Here is a 17,752-nt window from a genome sequence, read left to right on the forward strand (position 1 = left end):
TGAACTAAAGTGGAAAGTCTGCACTTCATTTACATATGGGCTGTTGGAGTTAAAAGCTTTGGTGCTGTACAAAAGTAAACTACAAACGTCTTTGTCCAACCAATTCTGAACCCAGCTGAAGGCTATTTATAGTTTTGTTAGATTATGATGTTTATTCCTCTGGATTTTTGTAATTTTAATCTTTTTACTCTTTTTGATTTTGATTTTTTAAATCCGCTTTTCTGTTTCCCATCATTCTGTTTAGTTTTGTGTTGTACTTGTCATTTTTTTATGTTTTTTTCCTGCCTTCTTTTATGTTCTTTGTGATATTTTTGGGGATGATAAGGCATATCTCCCGTTATGTCATCTTTTCTGTAAGGTCCTCAATTTTCAGAGTGCAGGCTGACTGTTATTTAGAGTAGAGGGAGGTACTTATACATGCCTGCCAGGCAGCTTTCTAACTAAAGTGTTTAATTTAAAGTATCATAGACTACACCTGCGCTCTTTAATGGTTCTTTGGGCTTTGAAAGGATACCTGCGCTGCTACAGTCACATTCACAGACTGTGCACACACGGGGACGACACACACACGCACACACCAAAGGATTTTAACACCTCCTATTTGACTGTGTGCGGCAGCAGAGCTGTTACCTAGTTACAAGCTAGAGACCGTGCGACCTGCGCTGCTGATAATGTTGCGGTGGGGACTCTGAGTGCATCAGTCAGTCCGGAGCAGACGGAGGGAGAAGTGAGACGGAGGCGCACGGAGGAGCGCAGCGGGCTGCTTCTCTGCTGGAGATGACACTGGAACTCATCCCGACGGAAGACCGGCAAAGTGCAGCGGCTCTTCTCGCGTTGTTTCACCGATAAATCCAGCAAAGCCCCGGTAAAGGTCGGGTCCTGAAGGTGCGGAGAAGTCTCAGGTTTAAGGTAAGTTTGGGTATCTGTTGTAAACCTGACCGGTTCATACTAATGGATGTTTGCTGTGAATGAGTGCGGACAGCTGATGATGTCTGTTAGCTCACCTGTACATTCAGAGGATTTATGGTTAACGAGAGTTTCCGTTAAATGCATTTAAATAACCCTCCCAGACATGTTTAGGAACTTCTGAATGTGGAACACGGGCTCAGGAAATGACTTTTAATTGATTTCAAATTAAAGGCACAAATTCTTCACATAACAAACTGCACGTTTTTTAACATTAAGACCATTTTTTCACTGCAATAAATGCCAAATAAGCAACTTTAAAGATTCTACTACAGTCTGAAACCTTTCAATAAATAGCAGCTACAGCAGCCATGGGCAGATTGTGAGACAAAAGCACCCCCTCCGTACACACATGTAAAAGGTCCCCACCCCACTGAGAAGGCTGACCCCCCCAGACTGAATGAGTCACGGAGTGATTGTGAAGGCTGTGGCCATTTTCTTCTTCATCTGATGGGTTTAGTTCTCTTTGGTTTGTGTGTCTCTTTTAGTAATTTTTGCATCTCTTTAATTGTATTTTTGAGCTGTTTGTGAGTTATTTTTGCCTTCTATGATGATGATTTTTTTTTTTTTTTTGGCATTTCTTGTGCTCACTGTGGTATTTCTAGTCACATGCTTGTGGTCACTTTTTGTTTGTGTGGTCCTTATTGTGTTTTTAGTGTTTTATTTTTAGTTATTTTGCTTTTAGTAGTTTTATTTGTTTTTGTGGTCAATTTCTTTGATCCTGCAGTTCTTAATTCTTTTAGTCTCTTTCTGTGCTCTCTGTGGTAGCTTTATTTGTTTTTCTATAGTTTAGGTCATTAGTTTTAGGTTTTTGTGGTTTATTTTGTATTTTTAGCTATTCTGAGTTTTTGTTTGTAGTCTTTTTGTGCATCTTTGTGTCTTTTATGTGCTCAAAGGACTTTCTGCAATAAAGCTTCATTTAAACCTAATTTAAGCGTAGCCTACGCAGCTGACTCTCACCACTGCCAACAGCAACCAGTGAAAAAGTCATTTTTAAAAAAATGGTTTGATCAGGATGTATTTCAGTACACAGTACACAAGTAGTTCTTCCATTGTAGGTGAGATGGAAGAACTACTTGTGAGCGAAGTAGTACTTCACAAATACCTTGCATATTTAAGCTTATTTAGCATCATGAAAAGAAAAAATAGATTCAAATCTCTGTATCTTACAGCGATTCTTGGGATTCTGTGCTTTTCTGAGGTAGATCACATTCAGTGCAAACTGCTCCTCACTGTCAGATATAACTAAAAGGCATCCATATTTTACAATGAAACGAGGCAGAAACATATATTGAGTTACTTATTTCAGGCACTAGTAGCATATTTAGTCCAAAATTCCCTATATTTTACATTTTCTGTTATGGTCAGCTAAAGGTCATTTTCTACATCTAGTTTATCTCATTGAGAGTCCAGTCGTCACCTGTTGGGAGCATTTGGCTGCAGCCATTTCCATGCAATGGTCTTCTCTCCTGCAGGCAAATGCATTTTAATGAGCTACTCATTCTGTTTCCTGGGTTTTTCCATGATTTTGCACAGGTACTGTGTAACAAAAGGGCAGTCGGCTTCTGAATCCTTCAGGCAGCTTTAGTGACTTCTTTCAAAGGCACTTTGTTAGGAAACGCAGCTGTTATGAGAATCTCATCTGCATCTCTTTGCTTGTGCTGTACTCTCATTTACATACATATATTTTAGTCCTGCAGCTTGTGTGTTTTTCTGATTAACCGGCCAGTTATTTATGCTTTTGTTCAGCTAAAAAATAGATTAAAAATACATCACAATATGCATTTCTGTAGTTTAAGGGCAAACACAGAAGTTTTTACTATAATGGAAGAGCAAGAAAAAGGAAAGACAATATTGCATTCAAGAACTTTTTAGCATTTTTGGATTAAAAAAAAACAATAAAGAAAAGCTTGTAACTACTTATCTACACATCTAGTTATACTCACCATCATCTATGTTCCTGTGTGGTTACTGCTTTTAGAAGAACTCTACATAACACAATAACTAAACTCTAAATACAGTACAATAACTAAATGCAGCAGTTGGTATCCAAATGAACTTTTCTTAGACCTTGATGTACACAAGCCAAAAAATATACAATTTCTCCTTTTTTTTTTAATCTTTACAGTCCAGTCATTTTACTGTGTTTCACTCATTTTAATAAATACAATTAACTGTAATTAAAAATTATTATAAACAAGCTTAACAAAAACTCCCTGTTTTATTTTGTTTCAGCCACATTTTGGGAGTTTAGGGCTAAATATGGAGCTCCCATTTATGATATTGGTATCTTTGGTGATATCATTATCAGAGATGTATCTCAGTGAAGTGAAGTTGAGTGTTTGACAAGACGTTTGGGAGAAAACTATTTCCTTTTTTTTCCCTGTAAAAAAAAGTTCCCAACTGTGTTTATGACAGTCTGAGTGTGATTGCCAGCCGACTTGATTTCCGCCATTCATTGCGAAAGAGAAGAAAACACATCACGTCTCCATCATGTGAAACCACTCAAGATGTAAAATGCTTGATCTTTACCTGGCATTTGATTTTTTTCTTTTGCTTAGCATTTCAAATCTAAAGGAGTCAAACACTCATTTTATTGAAAATGTGATCCTTGAAGTTAATTGAGATGCATTTGCAAAATAATAGCAAACTGATGCCATCATCTGCCCACAAATGAGTCAAACACACACACACAGAGTCACCACAGGTGGGAAGCTAACAAGCACAATCCACAGCCTCATTTCAGGCAGAATTGCCTTTTAAGAGGAGAGTAAATTATCTCTGGTAACATTATGATATCGATATCTCACTACATTCAGACAGATTGTGGTGGGTTTTCTTTCCCCTTTCTTGTATTTACAGATAAAATATTTAACATCGCTGATTTACTCCAGACATGAAAAAAGGTTGGCATGGTTATGCATCTTTTAAGTAAAAGTTCAGTCATGAAGAAATATAGTACAATTGTAATGAACATATTTTAAAATAAACTCTTTACATAAGAAAATATAGTTGGACCGACTCTTCCAGGCTCCTTTCCCCCTGCTCCCAACTCTCACTACAGATCACAATGGCATCTGTCAGTCACTCTCCCCAGAGACTTCTGTCTGACCTCATCTGTCAACCTGTCCATCACAACAAGAAGGGGCTCAGAGCTGATACCTGATGTTATCCCACCCCCACCTTGAACCCATCTGTCACTCCTACCACCTACCTCACCGTTGTCTCTATGCCCTTATACATGTCCTTCACCACCCTCACATACTTCTCTGCCACTCCTGACTTCCTCATGCAGCACCACAGTTCCTCTTTTGGCACCTTATCAAATACTTTCTCTGGATCCTCAAAAATTCTCAGAAGGAGAGCCTCTCTCCTTCAACAACTCTTTCCCATATTCTCATGGTATAGCTCATCAGCTTTACTCCTCTGTAGGTACTACAGCTCTGCACTTCAACCCTGTTCTTAAACATCAGTATCATTACACTGATTGTTGTGGTCAAAAGGTCCACTGTCTTCTCTCCTAAACATCTACATATGTCCACAGCCATGTCATCTGGAGAAACCACCTTTCATATCTTCATCCACTCCAGCCCTCACGTCCTCCTTACTTATTGTCTGCACTTCCTGCTTCACTATCTTCATTCATCCTCCTCAGTCTCTTATTCTCTACGATCAGCTCCTCAAAGTACTCCACTTTGTCAGCACACTTTCTTTAGTTGTTAGTACATTTCCATCTCAATCCTTGATCATCCTGACCTGCTGCACATCCTTTCCAGCTTGATGTGTCTGCCTAGTGAATTGATTCAAGTCCTTTTCTCCTTCCTTAGTGTCCAGCTTAAATACAGTTTTGTTCATAAATATTTGGATAGAGGCCATTTTTTCTCATTTTGGTTCTTTACATTACCTAAATTAATGTTGAATGAAAATTCTGTGTTTCCTCCTTTTTAATCCTCTGCCAGGCCTTTACTGCAGCTGCTTTCAGTTGCTGTTTGTTTGTGGGCTTTTCTGTCTGAAGTTTTAGTCTTCAACAAGTGGCTTTCAGCCTCATGTTCAGTTGGGTTAAGATCAGGTGACTGACTTGGCCATTCAAGAATATTCCACTTCTTTGCTTTAATAAGTCCTGGGTTGCTTTGGCTGTATGTTTTGGGTCATTGTCCATCTGTATTAGTAAGTTATTTGCAACCAAATTGTAAGTTATTTGGTTGCTTCTGTCCCGTGTCACATCATCAATAAACAATAGTGTCCCTGTGCCACTGGCAGCGATGTATGTCCAAGCCATCACACTGACTCCGCCATGTTTCACAGATGATGCGGTATTCTTTGGATCATGAGCTGTTCCACACCTTCTCCAGACTTTTTTCTTGCCATCATGGTTGATCTTTTTTTCATCTTTCCAAAGAATGTTTTCCAGAACTATGCAGGCTTTTTTAGATGTTGGGTTTTTGTTCTTGTTGTTGTTGGGTTTTTTTTGTTTTTTAGCAAAGTCCAATCTAGCCTGTCTATTCTTGGGGCTTATTAGTGACTTACAGCATGCATTGAACCCTCCGTATTTATATGCAGTCTTCTCTTTATGGTAGACTTAAATATGGATATGCCTACTGTACATCCTGGAGAATGATGTTCACTGGGTTTGCTGCTGTGAAGGAGTTTGTCATTATCATAGAAATGATTCTGCGATCATCCACCACTGTTGTCTTTTGTGGACTTCCAGGTCTTTTTGCATTCCTCGGTTCACCAGTGGTTTCTTTCTTTCTCAGGATGTACCAAACTGTAAATGTTGCCACTCCAACTATTGTAGCCATTGCTCGGATGCTTTTTTTTCTGTTTTTGCAGCTTAAAGATGTCTTGTTTCACCTGCATGGAGAGCTTTGACTGCATATTGACTGTTCACAGCAAAATCTTCTAAGTGCAAGCATCACACCTGAAATCAAATCCAGGCCTTTTATCTGCATCATTGATAATGAGCCTATAGTCTGCCTATGTTCCTCCTTCTTGAGAGATCTGCTATGTTAGCTTAAACAAGTTAAATGGATTTGTCAAACAATCAGTAAAACATTCAGCTTGTTAAATGATCATCAGTCTCTTAAATAAGCAAACAAATTGTGCGCTTGATCGAAATTCAGGCTTTCATGTTGCACCCTTCCAGTTAATCCATGTGACTGCAAATCCAGACACGAGTCCAAGTTTTTAAATTGCCTCGAAATTTATGTAAAGAAGTACAAGTCTGGAAGCGGCGTCGATCATGTAGGTGAAAGATGTGAAAAACAAAATGTTTTTTTTTTCCTTCGGCTTCTGAGATTGACATCTACCTCATAAACAGGGCCAACACAAGAGAGAAAAAGGTCACCAGAGCATACAGTAAAAGTAAAGCCAGAATTGGCTCTCAGGCTGTGAGTGAATTGACTGAGTTTATTAAGTCCGTCTGACTCCCCGAGCCCTGAGGAGAAGCCTTCATAACCCCTCTTAAGCTTCAGAGAGGCGGCAGCAGCAGCACCCTTAGGGTATCAGACTTCCTACTGAGTTCTAAGGAAAGGAGGTACAAATAAAGATGTTAAATATTCATGTTGAGCCACGAGTCCCTGATTTATTCAAGTAATGTTGATTTCGTTCTGAACAGTGGCAGAAAAAGATTGCCAACACTTCTGATCCTCAGCTTTAAGCCCACACATGAACTGTATGAACAGCTTGAAGTGCACATTACTTTTTTCCCCATATGTCGACCAATGCGTCCCACACAGTTGTATAAGGTCACACTGGCAGACAATTAAAAAAAAACAAACAAAAAAAACGAAAACAAGAAAAAAAACATGTTTTAGTGACAAATGCAGTTGGTTTTACAGGGCTGATAAATATCTTATTTTTAAATAGCAGTAGTTATATTTATAAGAACGTACATGTGTTGTCTGTTCATAACATACACTGAAAATCTTTGAATGGCAGCTCTACTCTGACACAAAGTCTTCAGAGCTGTGAGTAGTAATGGACTTTTTTCATATTTTATGGACAAGATTACTTTCAGTTTAAATGAAAAAATAACTGGAAGATTAATAAAAAAATGGGATCGAATTATCAGACTCATTCCCGATGTTTGCTGGATTTTGCCAGGGCAGGCAGCAGCGGAGGAATGCGGAAGCTGATTTCAGTTTTGGTGATCTCGGGAACTTGTCTCCGTGGATGATTTGGTCCTGTTGTCTTCATTAACCAATGACCTCTATTTCGCTCGGGGCCGTAATAGAAGTCTTAATGGTAAGTGGAAGGGATGACAGAGTGACTGGTGAGAAGTGGGTGGATCATTCGATGTTATTCCTAATTTAGACTTCTGCGGGAAATCAACGCCGTAATTTACGATATAACCTTTTTTATGTTTTAGGAGTGCACGTCAGGTTATGTGGAAGGTTACGGCGTAGCGTTAAAAGGATTTCCAGTTATGCCGTAAGTTACAACGTGGATTTCACCCAGAAATGTAAATCAGGCTTTAAGCCTAGTTTTTTGTTACCACATTGGTTGTTGTGAACAGCAACAGAGACGTCCATTTATACAAGCAATTAAGGTGCACTGAACATTCATCTCCAGAATGATTGGTACTGGTATTGCAGCTCAGAAAAAAGAACTCAGCATCAGCGCTGGTTTACGATTAGAGGTCGTTAAAACAAGAAGCAGAGTTTTGGCTCACACCTCTGTTGATGAGGGGAACAACAACATGTGCGTAAACAGGCAGTTAGCAGTGTTCAAGGATCTTGGAGTCTTGTTCTTGAGTGGGGGCAGAGTGGGGACCGAGAAAGGGATCAGTGTAGTGTCTGCAGTGATGCAGATACTGTACAGGTCTTTTGCAGGTATTTGATTATGACAGCTGATCTGCATCATTACGCTCATCCATGGCAACAAACAGTGTGTAGTGACCAAGAGAAAATATCACAGAAACAAGCAGAGGATTGTACGTCCTCTGAACGGTGTCTGAGATCATCAGAATCAGAATCATGGATAACTGTTTACTATATACATGAGGAGTTGACAGTATAGATATATCACCATTATCAGTATCATTATCACTCTCAAAGGCTGAACCAGATGAGGGGGTTCAGGCATGCCTTTTGGACACTTCTGAGGTCAGGTGATTAAAGCATATGCACCCATGGAGACCCCCAGGGCAGGCCCAGGGCATGAGGAGAGTGAGTTGGAAAGGTTGGTGGTCCCCTTGAATTGCTGGAGGTGGTGGCTGGGGGAGAGGGAGGTCAACAATAGTTCCTCTACAATCTGACCTGATAGCGATAGAAAATGGATGGATGGCTTGATGGATCAATACTTGGATTGAGAATGTAAATACTATAATCAGTCTAACCAAAACCATAATAAAACTGCTAAATCCCAGATGTTCTGAAATGCTGCAGCTCTTCACCAAATCTTGGTATCTCAAAACAACTCTGACCTTTAAACAAAACACAGAATATTTTCTTTATTTTTTCAGCCTGAAGGTTCCTGCGTATTCTTGACCTTCCAGATGTTATTAGATTGAATGAGTCATTATGATTGCACAAAAACCACAGTGAATCCCTGAAGACACTAAAGGCCCTACTAGTGCCTTCTGTGGTCTTAAGAGGAAACTGAACTGCTTTTTTAACTGTAATAAGGAACAATAAGAGAAAATGCAAATACATATTTGCATGTAATTTCAGCCGGTACCGTTTTGTCTCTATAGTTTGACATTTTACAAAAATATTCTTCCTTGCTCTCTTATTGAGACTCAGATCGATACCACTGCAGGGAGCGCTGTCTGTGTTTTTCCTCTGCAGATTCTCTGAAGGCCACATTGCACATTTTGAAAGAAAAGCGAGCCCTTTCAACAAAAGAAAAGCATTTGTGACACTTCTGATCTTCTGAAATGGTGCTCATGATGCTTCTATTGTGACACACTGTGTGAGATTGAATACTACAGTTGTGAAGTAAATGGACAGTGAAATGAAATGACAGGCCTCTATATGGCTTTACGGCTGTGTGGCTGCACAATTCAAATATAGTGTTACTTTGTGTCTAATGGGAATTTCTCTACAGCACTGATACGGTAGAACCATAAAAGAACTGTGGAAACGTTTAAAATTGTATTCATTTTTTAAAAACTATTTAATGCCATCTTTAGTTGTTTAGAAATATACATAATAAATATTCTCCAGAAGTAAGATGCATAAAGCTGTAAACTCAGTTCAAACTGTGTTTATACACAAAAGCTTAGATGCTTTAGTGGTGTCAGAAATAAAGCTTTGTGTGTATGCACGGCCCTATTTTCTAGATCTCATTCACATTTACATGAGCCTGTAATCTTTAAATAGAGAGAGACAACTTTATAAGAAAGGTGCACAGATAAATGAAAAACAGGGCCAGGGTTTCAAACTCCCAAACTAAACGCTTTTCTGATGAAAACATCTTGTACAGTATTTAGCTGCCAACAACATTTCCAAAGTGCTGTGCAAAGTATGACTGTTGAGTTTTAATATATATGGCAAGTAAAATGTGATATTTAAGACACTCGGGAAGCAATCATAAATGTACCTGTAAACAGAGATGGGCAGTAACGTGTTACTTGTAACGCGTTACTGTAATCTGATTACTTTTTTCAAGTAACGAGTAATGTAAGGGATTACTATTGCAAAAACGGTAATTAGATTACCGTTATTTTCACGTAGGAACGCTGCGTTACTGCGTTACTAAAACCGTGATTTTTGCGAGAACGTCTCATGACAGTGACGTAAGCGAGTGCGCGTTCGTGACAACAGCTGTCTGCAGATCATAATATATCGAGTGCGGGACAGAGTGTAGCATGCAGCGTTTAAAGCGTGGAAGTACTGACCTTATTTTGAGTTTGATTCCATAAAAGTGACAAAAATATTAGTGTCCGTTGTGCGTGGGAAGAAAACTTCTTTTACAGCGAAAAAACCCTAAACTTCCAAGCAAGCACCGAGTGTACTACGACGTAATGTGAAATTCACAGAGAAACTCATGGATTCTTCCACTGACCGCTGCGGCACACCTGCACCAGGGTAAACCTCCGCCTACCCCAGTCCTGCTTTACAGGTGAAAATAGAGCAACAGGACCGCTGAGTCTTTGATTTTATTTATTTTCTGCTGTGTTTTACTTGCATCTATTTGAAAGAGTGAGTGTAAACACAAATAAATATTTTATTTTATGTGCTGGAATGTGCAGAAAATAGGTTTAAATGTTAAACAAATTTCTTCCAGTCAGAGAATGTTGCATATAATTTAATTTTTGCTTGATGCATAAAGTTAAAAGATTAAAACTAATAAAACAAGTTTTAAAAAGAGACTTTTCCATTTGATTACATTTTGTATGATGAATTATGCAGAAATAGTAGAATTGGGCTGAAAGATCTATCGCTTTATCACCTATTCAGGTTGTAAATCGTGTTTTTAAAAAGTAACTAAGTAACTAAGTAATTAATTACTTTTGAAAATAAGTAATCAGTAAAGTAACGGGATTACTTTTGGGGGGAAGTAATCAGTAATTAGTAACTGATTACTTTTTTCAAGTAACTTGACCAACACTGCCTGTAAAATGTTTCCTATGAATTGGTATATAAATATTAAATGAATGTTTTTTTATAAATGGATTTTCAAGGATTATATTTGGCTGGCGTAAAAACAGAAATGGAATCCTTTACAATAAAATATAACAAGGCCTCATTCAATTTAAATCAGCAAACACTAAAACCATAAGAAAAAGCCTGAACAGGACTGTCACATATTTAACAGGCAGAAAAATGAATAACAAATAAAGGCCCTCCATTCAGACAAGTGCCTTTTAAAGTTAATAGTTTCTTTTGGACTTCTTGCTTCAGACTGACAATCTGAAACATTTGCATGTGTTAAAACAAATGACAAATGTTCCCTACAGTTAACCAAGTATATCCATCCATTTCAACTCCTTATCAGAGTCTGGTTCACAGGGGCAGCACTTTAAGCTAAAATGCCTTCATCTCTATCTCTAAGGCCCCCACCTCCAGCTCCTTGAGAGGTGATGACATCAAGGCATTTCCAAGTCAGTTGAGATACAAAATCTCTTCAGTACGTCTGGAGTCTAGAAACACTTCATATAGGAAGCTTAGCAGCAGCTCTACTCTGAGACACCATGAATGACCAAACTGATGCTTATTTCTCCAGCCTGAATTCCTTTTCTTTTACCCACAGGTCGTGCCATGGGTGAATGTAGGATTGGTGATTAACTAGCAAATTAACAACTTTTCTTCATGCTTCGGCCACTCTGGTTTCTAATCAAAAAATCCAAACAACTACTGTTGGTTGCAGTGCATTTCAAACTAACAAATTTCTGTAATAATACTGTGTCTTTCAGTTACTGCACTACATTCAGTAATTACTTTGGAGTTGCAACTATGTTGTTACTTGCGTTGCAAAGTTTTTTCGGTTAACTGTATGATGGGTGGATAAAGAGGAAAAAAAACCCATCACCCATGCTTTTTTCTTTCATACATGTGCTACAATCAGCTGATTCTGGTCCATGTGCAGGAAAGAGGAAAAAGATGGAGTGGTTTACAACTTTTCAGGAATGCCGATATGGACATTTTCTGTAGGACAAAAGGACAAGAGCATATTGGTAACGTGCAAACCACAAAGAACCCAGAGTGACGTTAAAGCCAAACAACAAATAAATATTCCTCATTGACTAAGGTTTAGATTGTTGGTAACCATGTCTCATTTACACATTCATTCAATCACTTTTCTCTATATCTAGTGCTTAATATGCACGCTTAGATGAATTTATAGGGAGCAACTTGGGTTTCAGTATGTTGCTCAAGGAAAGTTGGATTGAAGCACCAACTTTCTGATTCCTAGATTACCTGCCCTACCTGTTACAGCTACCCCACAATGCATTTCAGTTTATGTTATGGAGTAAAGTGAAAATGATTTAATGAGTAGTGAACCAGTGAATGAACCCAAAGAAAAACTAAATCCAAAAACAGTGTGCATCTCTGTGATGCAAACAGTTTCTTGCAAACCTGCATGAGAACACGTTAACCAGTGAAACCTGTGAAATGTCCAGTATCACAATATCCCATCAAATCTACCCTTAAGTCTATTTGAACTGAGATTACATGTTGAATGCAAAACTGTGGGAATAGTTTCTAACCTGAGAGTCATACATGACCCTTATGGGGGGTGGTGGTGGTGGGTGTCAGTGTGCAGTTGAATATCAGCCGCTGGAGATGAAGCTTTTTATAGCCAGGGACGAACCTTGAACCTTTAGCTGCTGTGCTTTTAATGTGCTGTGCAAAGCTTTTGTAATGTTGCTATGGTTACCTCTTGATTAAGTTACCTTTCACATATATTAAAACTGTCATTCAACCCGATGACTCAAATTAGATGTACAGATATGTGATATTAAAGACTTTGTGTTTCTAAATACACCAACATTATGTTACAGGCTATGAAAACAGATATGGTAAATATCTTATTATAGCATCCAGCTTTTGATTATAATACAGTCTTTCTGTACTCTTCCCTACTGGGCAACTGATTGGTTCACTGCTTGGCAAGCTGCTCAAAGGTTCAGTCTGGGCTTTCAAGAGAAAAAAACAAAACAAAAGAAAACAAAGCAAATACACTCTTTAAACATGTCCTTAATGGTGTCCCCGAGCTGCTGCTCAGACCATAGCTGGACTGGCCATGCCCGGTATGCCCGATGGTGATTTTTCGTTTTTATGGGCCGACATTTTTTTTTGTTTGTTTGTTTTTTTGTAACGGTATAAACAATGAAAGGTGGTGGATTGGTCATGATCGACTCTGGGCTGGACCAATTACAGCCGATGAGGTCGAACTTTAGAGTTCCGTATTTAGGTGTAAAGGAACGCGATTTGTCCCGAACTTCAGCAAAAATTAAAAAAAAAAAAAAAAAAAGGCACAAAGCTGGAGTTATTCTGTGTCTTTACGCTGCATAGCTGCCTCTTCTTCTCTCATTCTCTCCCCCTCCATCTCCTGTTGCTACTTCAATCATGAAATTGATCAATGATCAGCTGATCGGCTTTGCTGTCCTAAGTCCCGTCTCATTTGTTTATCCCCCACTTTGCGCCAGAAAGACGAAACCAGCGGATGTCGCACACGTTTAAGCTTGATAAGCTGTTGTTATAATTTATTTAATATTACTTTCGAGTATCAGCTGCCGTTTGCTGGATACACACCCGTAAAGGTGCTGGTCAACACACAGTCAACACACAGTTTCCCTCTCACCAGATATCCAAACCGATATCTGGTGAGAGGGAAACCAGGAGATGTCCTTACTGAATCATCAGAGTTGAACAGGTGATGGAGAAACAGGTTTACCTTTTAGTTGACATGAATGAGTGGAAGGGAAGTTATTAACTGTTTCTGAGAGACAAATAACACCAGGATCCTCTTCTACGTAGCTGACAGCTGGTAACTGTGCAGGGGCGGATCTAGCAAAGTTTTGCCAGGGGACCAGGTAGGGCATTAACAATATTTACTATATTGTATATAGTAAATATTAAGTCTAGTATATGCCCTAATAAGCTATAGTACTTTTTCCTATGGGAAGGTTCCATGTGTGCAGTCTGCAATTCTGTTGCAGAAAGATGTTGAATCTATTTAATTACTGTAGAAAAATAATTGGTTTCTGTGCATTTGTTTTACCCTGGCAATAAATTTAAGTCGATTAAGCATTGTGAGGCGGAGGGTGGGGGGTGGTTTCCTATTTTTTTGCTGGGAGTTGGCAACCCTGCTAGTTAGGTATATGTAATTATTGATTAGGTTGTTTGATATTTCCAGTAAGTACTGTTTAAAATACCAGAATAGGGAGGATGGTGTAGGTTTAAGTTTATTAGATTGATACATATATACCAACAAGACAGTGTACATCACTGTCACAACAGCAATTGTTTTCATTCAAAGGCTTTATGGCTTTTCCTACAACACCTGGTGGGCCGTTCTCTAGTCAAAATGCCCGGGACGACTTTTTTTGTCCCAGTCCAGTCCTGGCTCAGACCTGAACCTTTCATGGCTTTGTGGAGACTAGAAGGCTCCGGGAGACTAACTTTGGACAAGAGTTTAACACCTTGACTGCTCTTTCACAGACCTCCCATATGCACTTCAGATAAGCAATAAAAAAGTGTTCTTACAGTAATTGACTTCGTTATACAGATTTAAACCGTAAATGGTCGGTTCTTCTGTTACCACCAACAATCAGACATGCAGCACTCAGTTGTTGTCAACATTTCAGAGCAGCCGCATGATTTAATTTCACTTTTATATAAAGTCTGGTGAAAAGAAACCACATGCTGAGGAATCAGAGGGAGACTGAAACACTGCAAATGAATCAAAGGGTTTTTCTTTTTCTCTTTTCCTAATAACAGGATCAGTTATCATTTCAACAGTAATATTTGTAAAAGTAGCTTCACTGATTACTTGAATGGCAAAAACTGAAGTGACCATTGTTACGACCCCCTCTGCTAGGCGACAGGTGGGGAGAAACATACACACGCCCTCTCACAAAATCAGAGTAAATAAGGGGATTTATTACAAACGTTAAACTGAAAACCGACGGGGCTGTTCAACAGACCACCGGGGAAACAATTAATACACAAAGAAAAGAACAGACAAGAATAAAAACTAAGGGTTAACTAAGGCAAGCCAGCATCACAAAACTCTAATGAAACTAAGTTCAGCTGTATACCAGGTTTAACAAACAAAGAACAACACAGTGAACAGGTTTAACAAACAAAGTTCAAATGCGCCACAGAAGAGGAGGCCACTGCATGTCCACTTCTGAACAGAAATCCCCATAGTGTGAAGACTCTTCAGCCTTTTTATACTCCCAGGTGCAGACAATCAGCCAGTCAATTGGTCTTAGAGTGTCATGGGAGCTCCAGGCAGCCAATCGTCCGCATGGTCTGGCACACTTGGATCTGCATAAAAGAAGGCTGGCACAGGACTCCCAGCAGCCAGTCATCCACGAGTCCTAGCACACTTGGATTTGCATAAACACAAAAGGGTAGTCTCACTCTCTCCAAGGCCCAGGGCCGTAACACCATTTAACTCATTTCTATGAAAAAGAACTCTGCCAAACACTAATATGACCGCTGTGGCTCCACCCACCTGCTGTTTAGTTTAGTTTATTTGGAAATTATATATAATGTTCATAAAGATTACATAGAAAATAAAGGTAAATAACAATGGCTGACCCATGGCAGCAACAGAAACAGATACTGACTTTTTCTACAGACTTTTTAAAAAGTAAAATTAAACAGTAATGAATTAAATATTGATTATAGTGATGTAGGTAAAGAGATGGCCCTCTGGATGTAAGTGTGTTTTGGTTAAGGGAGGCATGAAAAAAAGTGAAAACTGAAGTCTTAAAAATGTCTTGTGAAATGTGAGTTAATCCTGACCACTGGGACCACTGTTACCTTCACCCTCCACATCCTCTCGAGCTCTTCTCTGAGCCCTTGGTACTTCTGCAGCTTCTCGTGTTCCTTCTTCCTGATATTGCTGTCATTCGGAACCGCTACATTGATCACTACAGCCGTCTTCTTCTGTTTGTCTATCACCACGATGTCCGGTTGGTTAGCCACCACCATTTTGTCCATCTGTATCTGGAAGTCCCACAGGATCTTAGCTCGGTCATTCTCCACCACCCTTGGGGGCATCTCCCATTTTGACCTCGGGACTTCCAGGCCATACTCGGCACAGGTGTTTCTGTATACTACTAACTATGGTTATGGCGTTCCATGTATGCCCTGCCTGCTAGCATCTTGCACCCTGCTGTTATGTGCGGGATTGTCTCAGGGGCATCTTTACACAGGAGGTCTTGCCTGGTGTGATAGACCCCAACCTCTATGGATCTTGTGCTCAGAGCTTGTTCCTGTGCTGCCATGATTAGTGCGTCTGTGCTGTCTTTCAGTCCAGCTTTGTCCAGCCACTGGTAGGACTTCTGGATGTCAGCCACCTCCTGTATCTGCTGGTGGTACATACTGTGTACTGTACTTTCTTGGGTTTCTGCTGCCTGAGGTATTCACTGACTACACACTCGGCTGGGGCCATCTTCCTGATGTATTCGTGGGTGTTCGTTGTCTCATCCTGGGCTGTGGTACTGCCTGCACCCTGAGGTACCAGACTCAGGGTGCTGGACTTGGGGTGAAACTCTCCATGCATGGCCAGGAGCTTCTGGTCTTAATGCCAGTGGCTTCTATCTCCTCCTTTGGCCAGCTTATTATACCAGTAGGTTACCTGATCATGGGCAGGGTGTAGGTGTTGATAGCCCGGATCTTGTTTTTACCATTCAGCTGACTCCTCAGGACTTGCCTGACCCTCTGCAGGTACTTGGTAGTTGCAGCTTTCCTAGCGGCCTCTTCATGGTTCCCATTTGCTTGTGGGGTTTTGTCTCAACATTTAGCTCAATAAAATACTATTGAGCTAAGGGAGGCAAGTGACTGTCCATACAGTATAACAATAGATTATCTAATGATAAATTAACCTGCAATAAAACATTAAAATAAAAGATTTATTAATAAACAAAATACCAAAATCAAATCAAATCAAATCACTTTTATTGTCACGTCACATGTGCAGGTACACTGGTACAGTACATGCGAGTGAAATTCTTGTGTGCGAGCTTCTCAAGCAACAGAGTTGTGCAAAAATACAATAACGTAAAACAAGCAAAAATATAAAATGGCTAATCTAAAAAGTAATAAATATGTGTACAATATATAAAGGTATATACATTACTGAACGTGTGTACTAAATATGTTTTTCTACGTGTGTGTGTGTGTATATAGTGTGTATATACATGTTTTACAAATGAAATAAAGTAAACAATAAAATAAGATATATAAATATACAGAGGTTGGTATGTGCAAAACAGTGGCATTAATGTACAGTATGGAGTGCATAATGTTGAAGTTCCAGTAGTGAGGGTGAGGTGTCTATGACGTGTTCAGCAGTCTGATGGCTTGGTGGAAAAAGCTGTCTCTCAGTCTGCTGGTTCGGGACCGGATGCTGCAGAACCTCCTTCCTGATGGAAGTAGTCTGAACAGTTTGTGGCTGGGGTGACTGGAGTCCTTGATGATCCTCCCCGCTTTCCTCAGGCACCGCTTCCTGTAGATGTCTTGGAGGGAGGGAAGCTCACCTCCAATTATCCGTTCAGCACACCGCACTACTCTCTGGAGAGCTTTGCGGTTGTAGGCGGTGCTGTTGCCATACCAGGTGGTGATGCATCCAGTGAGGATGCTCTCAATGGCACAGCGATAGAAGGTCCTGAGGATGCGGGGCTCATGCCGAATCTTTTCAGTCTCCTGAGAAAGAAGAGGCGCTGCTGCGCCTTCTTCACTGTTTTGTCTATGTGTACTGACCACGTAAGATCCTCAGCCAGATGTACACCAAGGAAGCGGAAGCTGCTCACTCTCTCCACAGCGGCGCCGTTGATGGTGATGGGGGTGTGTACTCCTCTGCACCTCCGGAAGTCCACTATCAACTCCTTTGTCTTTGCGACGTTGAGGGTGAGATGGTTGTCTTGACACCAGTGGGTCAGGGCGCTGACCTCCTCCCTGTAGGCCGTCTCATCACCGTTGGTGATAAGACCCACCACTGTAGTGTCGTCCGCAAACTTCACAATGATGTTGGAGTTGTTAGTGGCCGTGCAGTCGTAGGTGTAGAGTGAGTACAGGAGAGGGCTCAGTACACACCCCTGTGGAGCACCAGTGTTCAGTGTGAGTACACAGCTGACCGTCTTCATACTCATATATACAAA

At 40.1% G+C, this 17,752-nt stretch overlaps 1 protein-coding gene across 2 annotated transcripts in view; it reads left to right on the top strand.

Moving 5' to 3' along the window:
• The first annotated feature begins 801 nt into the window (after positions 1-801).
• The window catches only part of sstr3 (somatostatin receptor 3), a 43,099-nt gene continuing 26,148 nt past the window's right edge, over positions 802-17,752 (top strand). The window contains exon 1 of one of the 2 annotated variants that reach the window (XM_039610620.1): positions 802-909. The gene's annotated coding sequence lies outside the window, so the exon portion shown is untranslated. The remainder of the gene's footprint in view (positions 910-17,752) is intronic. The other variant, XM_039610621.1, reaches the window with a different exon arrangement.

Source organism: Oreochromis aureus, linkage group 4 (genome assembly GCF_013358895.1).
Source record: "Oreochromis aureus strain Israel breed Guangdong linkage group 4, ZZ_aureus, whole genome shotgun sequence".
NCBI classification, from domain to species: Eukaryota; Metazoa; Chordata; class Actinopteri; order Cichliformes; family Cichlidae; genus Oreochromis; species Oreochromis aureus.